Source organism: Anneissia japonica, unplaced genomic scaffold (genome assembly GCF_011630105.1).
Source record: "Anneissia japonica isolate Jap-2015-1 unplaced genomic scaffold, ASM1163010v1 scaffold288033_len957474_cov176, whole genome shotgun sequence".
Lineage (NCBI taxonomy): Eukaryota > Metazoa > Echinodermata > Crinoidea > Comatulida > Comatulidae > Anneissia > Anneissia japonica.
This window is the reverse complement of record NW_022715491.1, coordinates 489,549-497,899: the sequence shown is the minus strand read 5'-3', so window position 1 is coordinate 497,899 and position 8,351 is coordinate 489,549. Positions and strand designations below refer to the sequence as shown.

Here is an 8,351-nt window from a genome sequence, read left to right as displayed (position 1 = left end):
ATATCACAATATTTGCCAGTAGCGCATCCTTATGTAATCATCGAGCCCTCCCCTTTCCAATCAGCTCAAGAGGTACAGGGACCTGGGCCCTGGCTAAGACTTTTTAGGGTAAACCTGGGGGATGTGTCTGAGTAGAGCCCAGTGGTCATAATTTGTCTAACTCTGCGTTTTATATACTGACTATAAAGTTTTTGAATAGAAAGTGGCTGTGATTTTGTATCTTTCTTACTTGTCTATATTTTATCTCCGATGCTGTTTAGTTTACTATTTTTTTTTTTATTTGAAAAGAATTGACTTGTATTTGTTTTTTTTTTAATTGAAACCTTGTATAAGCAGCTCAAGACAAGGTTTTTTTTTACTCGACAACATCAAAGAAAAACAAAGATGAAATGTATTCTGCATAATTATGTTAGTGTTTTAATTTATTTTATAATTTTTGTTTGTTATTCTCTACTATTTCATTATAATTACGTGTAGCCAAAATGTAAATAAGAATCTGTAGTTGAAAAATAAGTTTTAAAAAGATGGATGCCTTAGTAACAAAAGGTGTATGTTGATGGATAGCGTTGTATACATATCTACGCCCTGTTGGCGGTCCATAACCGGTGATCGATTTAGATGCCCACACACCAGTCCAGTAGACTGGGTTCCAGTCCCTAATCTTTGTCTCATCAGTTGAAATGCTTAAGAATAAATCGATTTTGGCACAAATGGCGTTCCATATTACTTATTTGCATGGCGTTCCATAGTATACTTTTTCTGGGATTCTAATTATCATTAAAAAAAAAAGTTTCTAAACATAAACTGACGCTGGTGGCGCTTTCCGAAATGAGCTAAAATGTACTACGAAAAAGTGAGACTTGTGGCAAGTCTACAGTCCCAGGTCTGGACAGCTAGGCCTGAAAGACGTAACAGTTCTTGCCTTGAGTGTTGCTTGAACACCTTTCTTTCTCTATCCTCTCTCCTGGCGGTATTGTTAAAAAGGTACGTACATTATACGTGTATCACTATTTTTACCATGGATGAATTATTCCTAGTTTACAACAAATTAAGTCTTACTTATTTGTATTATTATATTATTATATATTTTTCATTCTGTTCGAAAGGCAGGCCTCATGACCTCTATCCTAGTTGACCTGAAACAGTGCGAATTTTGTGCATTTTTGCTTATGACAACACGTGTGATAGATATGGAATAAACATATATAAAATATATAGAATACTCTTATTTTAGTAACAAGTACTACCAGTGGCGTACGTATAGGGGTGCGTGGAAGAGCCCTCAAAAAGCTCGTGCCTCCAACCACTAGAAAATTTTGAAGAAAAAACATATTACACTCACTTATAAAATCATCTCATTCATATATCACAATATTTGCCAGTAGCGCATCCTTATGTAATCATCGAGCCTTCCCCTTTCCAATCAGCTCAAGAGGTACAGGGACCTGGGCCCTGGCTAAGACTTTTTAGGGTAAACCTGGGGGATGTGTCTGAGTAGAGCCCAGTGGTCATAATTTGTCTAACTCTGCGTTTTATATACTGACTATAAAACGAATTCGTAGGGGGCGAGTTTGTTAGGAGGCGAGTTTGTTAGGAGGCGAGTTTGTAGAGAGGGCGAGCGACTGTGTTGTTGGGGGGGGGGGCGGCGAGTTGACAAGGGGGCTGGCGTTATGAAGCACACTATCATACTTCTGAATCCGTGCCCCTGGCCCTCGCCCCCACTGCCAGTAATGCTGACGTGACACAAATAAATCAGATGAATTGTACGCGAGTATGCTATATGCTCCAGGGTTATTGCAGGCAAAGGGGAAATAGAATACTATCAAGGGGTGGCATCAGAATTTGCTCGATGGGGTTCCAGTGTCACTACGGGGGTGGAAGTGGACTAATATGACATTTTAGGGTATTATAGGCATATTTAACCGATTTAAGAATCTACTATTCTAATATCCCAGGTAACAATCCCACATGGGGCCCATATGCAAAATATCTGGGAAAAGTTTTATGGGCTACCCCATATTTTTCCCTTATGGGATCCATCTGGGCAATCGCATATGGGCCTTGCCCATGGTTTACCCATATGGACCCCATATGCCAAATATATAGGCAAATATATATGGGAATGCCCATATTTAAAGTACATGGGCCCCATATGGTAAATACCTGGGCAGATAAATATGGAAATGCCCACATTTAATCCGCATGGGGCCCATGTGCCAAATATCTGGGAAAATACATATGGGCATGCCCATATTTATCTACATGGGGCCCACATGCCGAAGACCTGGGTAGTTAAATATGGGTATGCCCATATTAATTTAGTATTGGGGCCATGTGCCAAATATCTGGGAGAATACTTATAGGCATGCCCACATATAATATACCTGGGACCCATATGCCAAATACATGGGCAAGTAAATATGGGAAGCCCATATTTAATCCAAATGGAGCCCATGTGCCATATATGTGGGCAGTTACATATGGGCATGCCCATATTTAATTTCTATGTGACCCATATGCCAAATAACTGGGCATATAATTATGGGAATGCCCAAATTTAATTCACATGGGTTCCATGTGCCAAATATCTGGGAAAATACATATTGGCATGCCCATATTTATCTACATGGGGCCCACATGCTAAAGACCTGGGTAGTTGAACATGGGTATGCCCATATTAATTTCGCATTGGACCCATGTGCCAAATATCTGTGAAAATACTTATGGGCATGCCCATATATAATATACATGGGACCAATATGTCAATTTCCTGGGCAAGTAAATATGGGAGGCCCATATTTAATCTAAATGGAGCCCATATGCCAGATATATGGGAAGTTACATATGGGCATGCCCATATTTATTTTGCATGGGACCCATATGCCAAATAACTGGGCATATAATTATGGGAATGCCCACATTTAATCCACATGGGTTCAATGTGCTAAATATCTGGGAAAATACATATTGGCATGCCTTTATTTATCTACGTGGGGCCCACATGCTAAGGACCTGCGTAGTTGAACATGGGTATGCCCATATTAATTTCACATTGGGCCTATGTGCCAAATATCTGGAAAAATATTTATGGGCATGCCCACATATAATAAACATGGGACCCATATGTCAATTACCTGGGCAAGTAAATATGGGAGGCCCATATTTAATCTAAATGGAGCCCATTTGCCAAATATATGGGAAGTTACATATGGGCATTCCCATATTTAATTTGCATGGGACCCATATGCCAAATAACTGGGCATATAATTATGGGAATGCCCACATTTAATCCACATGGGTTCAATGTGCTAAATATCTGGGAAAATACATATTGGCATGCACATGTTCAGTCTACATGGGCACCACATGCTAAATAACTGGGCAGATAATTATGGGAATTCCCACATTAATCTAAACGGAGCCCATGTGCCAAATATCTGGGAAAATAAATATGGACATGCTCTTGTTTAATCTACACGGGCCCCATATGCCGAATAACTGGGCGGATAATTATGGAAATAATACCCGCATTTACTCCACATGGGGCCCATGTGTTAATATTGGGCTTAAGCTAGTGTTTAATTTACACATTTACATATACCAAATAACAGGGAAGATAACTTTGGGAATGGCCACATTTAATCTACATGTGACCCATATGCCAAATATCTGGGAAAATTCATATTGCAATCTACATGGGTCCAATATGCCAAATTCCCATAGGGCCTATTGTGTCAAATATATAGGAAATAATATTTGTGCCTGTGTTTACTCTACATATATAGCCCCATATGCCAAGTAACTGGGCAGATAGCTGTAGGTATATGTAAGCCACATGGGGCCCATGTGCCAAATATCTGGGAAAATGCATGGCCATTCTTATGTTCATTCTACTTGGGCCCCACATGCCACATACCTGGGCAGATAATTATGCCCTGGATTCTCCTCTGACCCACTGTTAATTATACTTTATTTTTATACGTTATACGTAGCTACAGTTATGACATTAAATGCTCCATTGCGGTACTTTTTACTTAATAAGTGTGTGCGCATGCTCAGTAGAAATGCCAGTTTGAATGAACCTAGCTAGCGATGATCGGACCATCGGACTTAAGCCAATGAACTAGCTGTCTTGGCAGTTCCGGTGTCCCGTTTCAAGTTTTGAATTCACAAACGAAGCGCCCATTCTAGTGCCGTCGTCTTGTTTGTAGCGAGTGTAAAGGAAGGAAGATTCATAGGCCTAAGAAAAGTTGCCAAGTCACAGTGAAGTAAAAGTAAGTAATTTATACTTGTGTATAACTGTTGTTGAATTCCCCAACTATACTACTGTGCTAGGCCTAATTCGCGGCCAAAACCATTGCATTCCCTGGGCCTAGGCCTAGATACGTAGGCCTAGGCTAGGTCAGGAGGCCTTCTTGTTTAAGCGTATGTTGGTCTAGTTTCTTGAACTACTGTAGCGTTGGATCGCCAGTTAACCCTCTGGCTAGGGGCATAAGCCAAGGTATATCCTACGTTTTTGTCTTATTATATTTTTCGCCGGTGTATAGGCTAGGCCCTGTCTACCTAACTAATGTCATTGTGTATAGCCTAGCTAGGCCTAGCCTAGACTTTGTGATGTAACTTTGGTATAGGGGACCTGGCTGGCAAGCCCTTCCCACCCCCAAGCCTAGGGGGCCTAGGCTGTCCATATATGAGTCCACATATACACCAGAACATAATGTCATTGTCAAAATATTGAATTCCCACATGATGGAGTGCATTACAATTCAAAGCTGTTTTCTGTTTCTCAAGCATAAAATACTACACTTTATTTAATGGAAGTGGATATATTTACGTCATAAACAAATCAGTAAACGATATATTTACGTAAATGAAACAACGCATGCGCAGTCATACTTTAACAAACTTGCATTTTCAGCACTCAATATTATTAGCGTGGCCTCCCATGGCCGCTTTGATTCCCCCAAATTCAGTATGGCACTTTAAATTAATTTATAATTTTGTTTTTAATTTTTTATTAAACATAATTTAATTTTCTACAACAGCACAGTATGTAGTTTAATCACTAAATAAATGATTAAATCATTGTGTTAAATTTTCAAATAAAAGTGATACTGTATTATGAGCTGGAAATGTTATGTTCATCATACTCTAATCATTTGTTAAATAAACACACTTGACGTAAATACAAGGCCTAGGCCTATGCAATGTTTCATTGCTAAAACTTAATTACCAGGAATCAAGACGATATTCTTCTAGGCCTACCAGTATTGTTATATGATAGTCAATCATCACAAATTAAATAACACCCTAATGTTTTCATTCAAACAAATTTACCCACGTTGTCACTAACAAAAACAACATTGTTATATATTCTTCAGACGGGTCAAGCATCAAGCCCCAATCGATCACAAAGAACATACAGAAGACCATGTTTGGTGAGCACATGATTCACTCTAAAAAGTACTGTACGCTATGTGAAGCAAGAAGTAAACAACAAATAATCGTGTATTTTCTGTAAGATATTGAATCACTACGAAAAAAGTGAAACCAGGGAGATGTAAAACATACATAAAATACTTCTCCCTGGTAAGACAAAACAAATATTTTTAATGTTTTATTCAAACATATTTGTCCAAGTAGTCTGATCACTAACAAAGCAACATTGGCAATGATGTGCATGTGTCTACTAGGTATGGATACAGAACTCAACAAATGATTGAGTAAGATGAACATAACATTTCCAGCTCATAATACAGTATCACTTTTATTTGAAAATTTAACACTTGATTTACCGTAATAATTTATTTAGTGATTAAACTACATACTGTGCTATTGTAGAAAGTTAAATTACGTTTAATAAAAAAATAAAAAACAAAATTATAAATTAATTAGTGCCATGCCGAACTTGGGGGAATCACCGCGGCTTGGAAGGCCATGCTAATATCGAGTGCTGAAAATGCTAGTTGTTAAGTATGACTGCGCATGCGTCGTTTCATCTACGTAAATATATCGTTTACTGTTTTGATTACGACGACGTAAATATATCCACTTCCTTATTTAATATCAGTATAGGCCTACATCTTTGTGCAGCCTACTGTATATTGTCGATCTTAATTGTAAAGTTAAACATTTTCTTTATTTCTTCTTTATATTGTGTTTTTGTCAGGAGTAAAAAAAAAAACCAAAAAAAAAAAACATAGCATCCATAGGCCGTTAATAATGGAGCTACTGTAAGTATTGGCGAAGATGGACACGAAAACTTAAAATTCAATATCCATTATCAGATCACCAGTCCTGAGCTGCAGTATGTGCTACCTGCCAACATACCAGTACTTTTTATGGAGGCATTATAATAATTTTGATCGGTTCTTGAAGATGGTCTTGTGCAAACAATTGGTGAGTTTTGTGAAAACAATAACAATAAGTAAATACTTTATTAAAGCGAATAGTAATATACAGACATATAATGTGATTGGGATTCCATTTCATCACTTGTCACAAGTTGGTCAATGGTAAGGATTAGATGATGTGCGCGTAAAATTAGATTTTATAATTCCATGATATAATAGTAAACAAAATACTACATTGTTGTCTTATGCTAATGACATTTTTAATTAAAGCATAATGTTTGTTATTTTTTTGTTTTTACTTTATTTTCTTTTATTTTAATTGGATTTTCTCTTATACACATCTAGATGTGTATAAGAGACTACCTGTACAGTAGTGTGCTGAATTTGTGATGTGCAGCCTGAGAGTCACCTTAACAGACTACATTATTTAAACTTGCACAACACATCTCATTTAAACTTATCACAGAACAAAAATTTCAAAATACATCGACTACTTCATGTGATGGAATTTGGTGCTATTATATAATCGTTTGTTTTATTTACATGGTAATTCACTTAACATATCTATATTATATTTTACAGTATTTTCAAGCCTTAAAACTTGTTTAACAACATTTAAATCTATCCTGAACAACTTTGTTTCCTGACTTCATCTGAACTGGATCAAAAAGTAGTAAGAGGTTTCAAAAGCTCAAGATTGTCAAAATCGGTAAGTTAATAGATTCTAAAAACCAAATGTTCGGGCGAGACTTTTTTATACCTTGTTTATCGAACCCGCCTACTACAAATGTTGATATTTTAAAAATAAAAATAAAATTTTATTTTTGAGCAATTAGCGTACCCACCACCACAAAAAAAAAGGAAATTGCAGTAAAAAATTAGTTTTTTAAAATTTTAATTTGCCCTCCACTGCCTTGACATCTCCAAAGATATACATATTTATATAAATTTTAGATATTTAACCATCCTACTTTACATTCACCAATAAAATTGTATATTTATTTTCTCCTCCGTCTGGATGTTTTAGGCAGACTCTTTGCTGAATAAAAAAACAAAATTTTATCTTTATTTTTAATCTGCCCTCCGATGATCTTTAGAAGAATAAGTACAGTACGCGAAACAAGGTATAAAGGAAGTCTCGCCTTAGCTACTGATGAAATAATATCCATGTAACATAACAATGTTTAGGATTACTGTGTGGATCTTTGCACTACATTGTTACTTTATTATTCGTAAAACCCAATCTTTTTAGCTTCTATAAATATATATTGAATTATAGGATGATACTCTTATTAATAGTACTCAACACATCCTTAATAAAATCATATTTAAGACAATCAAAGTGTTTAATAATGTAAAACCAACTAAACTTTCATGTGCAAAAAAATTTCACAAATACTGTACCATACAGAATTTATTAATATCGTATGTTAATGAGGATTGTAATTATCATGTAATTATTAGCTGTGTCTGGCCAGCTAAACCCTAGCAGATAGGCAGATTTATGCCTGGGCTTTTCTAGCCTAGAACTCATGATACGGTATTATCATCATAGATGATCTATAGTATGGTGTTCATCTCATGAATTATTATTATTAGAATAATACACCTTTAAAAAAAAAATGTGATGAGGGTCACAGGTTTTTTTTTATAACCGCATCAATATTTCTAAATAGTTAATGTGCGCAGGAGTGATAATCTAACAATTTTTTCATATGTGCCCTTGTCAATTCGCGAAAGTTTCATGTCACAAAAGTTTCTTGTTCATTAGTTGTAATGCTGTAATTTAACCTCTTTGAAATTTTTTGTGCACTAAGCCTCTTAGTTTTTACAGCCAGGCCTTGCTGAAGACTGAGTGGTTAATTCTAGGCAAATAATTGCGTTGCATTTATCTGTGATGCAATTGTGGAAGTGCTTAGCAATTACCGTAAAACATTCATATTTTGCGATGCGACACTGGGTAAATCGAACGCTGAAGCCCAGTAAAAATACTTTATC

The 8,351-nt window shown here is 36.3% G+C and overlaps 1 protein-coding gene across 1 annotated transcript in view; it reads left to right on the top strand.

The window, feature by feature from the left end:
- The first annotated feature begins 860 nt into the window (after positions 1-860).
- LOC117109285 (sterol 26-hydroxylase, mitochondrial-like) overlaps positions 861-8,351 on the top strand; it is a 19,030-nt gene continuing 11,539 nt past the window's right edge. Inside the window, exon 1 of the mRNA XM_033251556.1 lies at positions 861-984. The gene's annotated coding sequence lies outside the window, so the exon portion shown is untranslated. The remainder of the gene's footprint in view (positions 985-8,351) is intronic.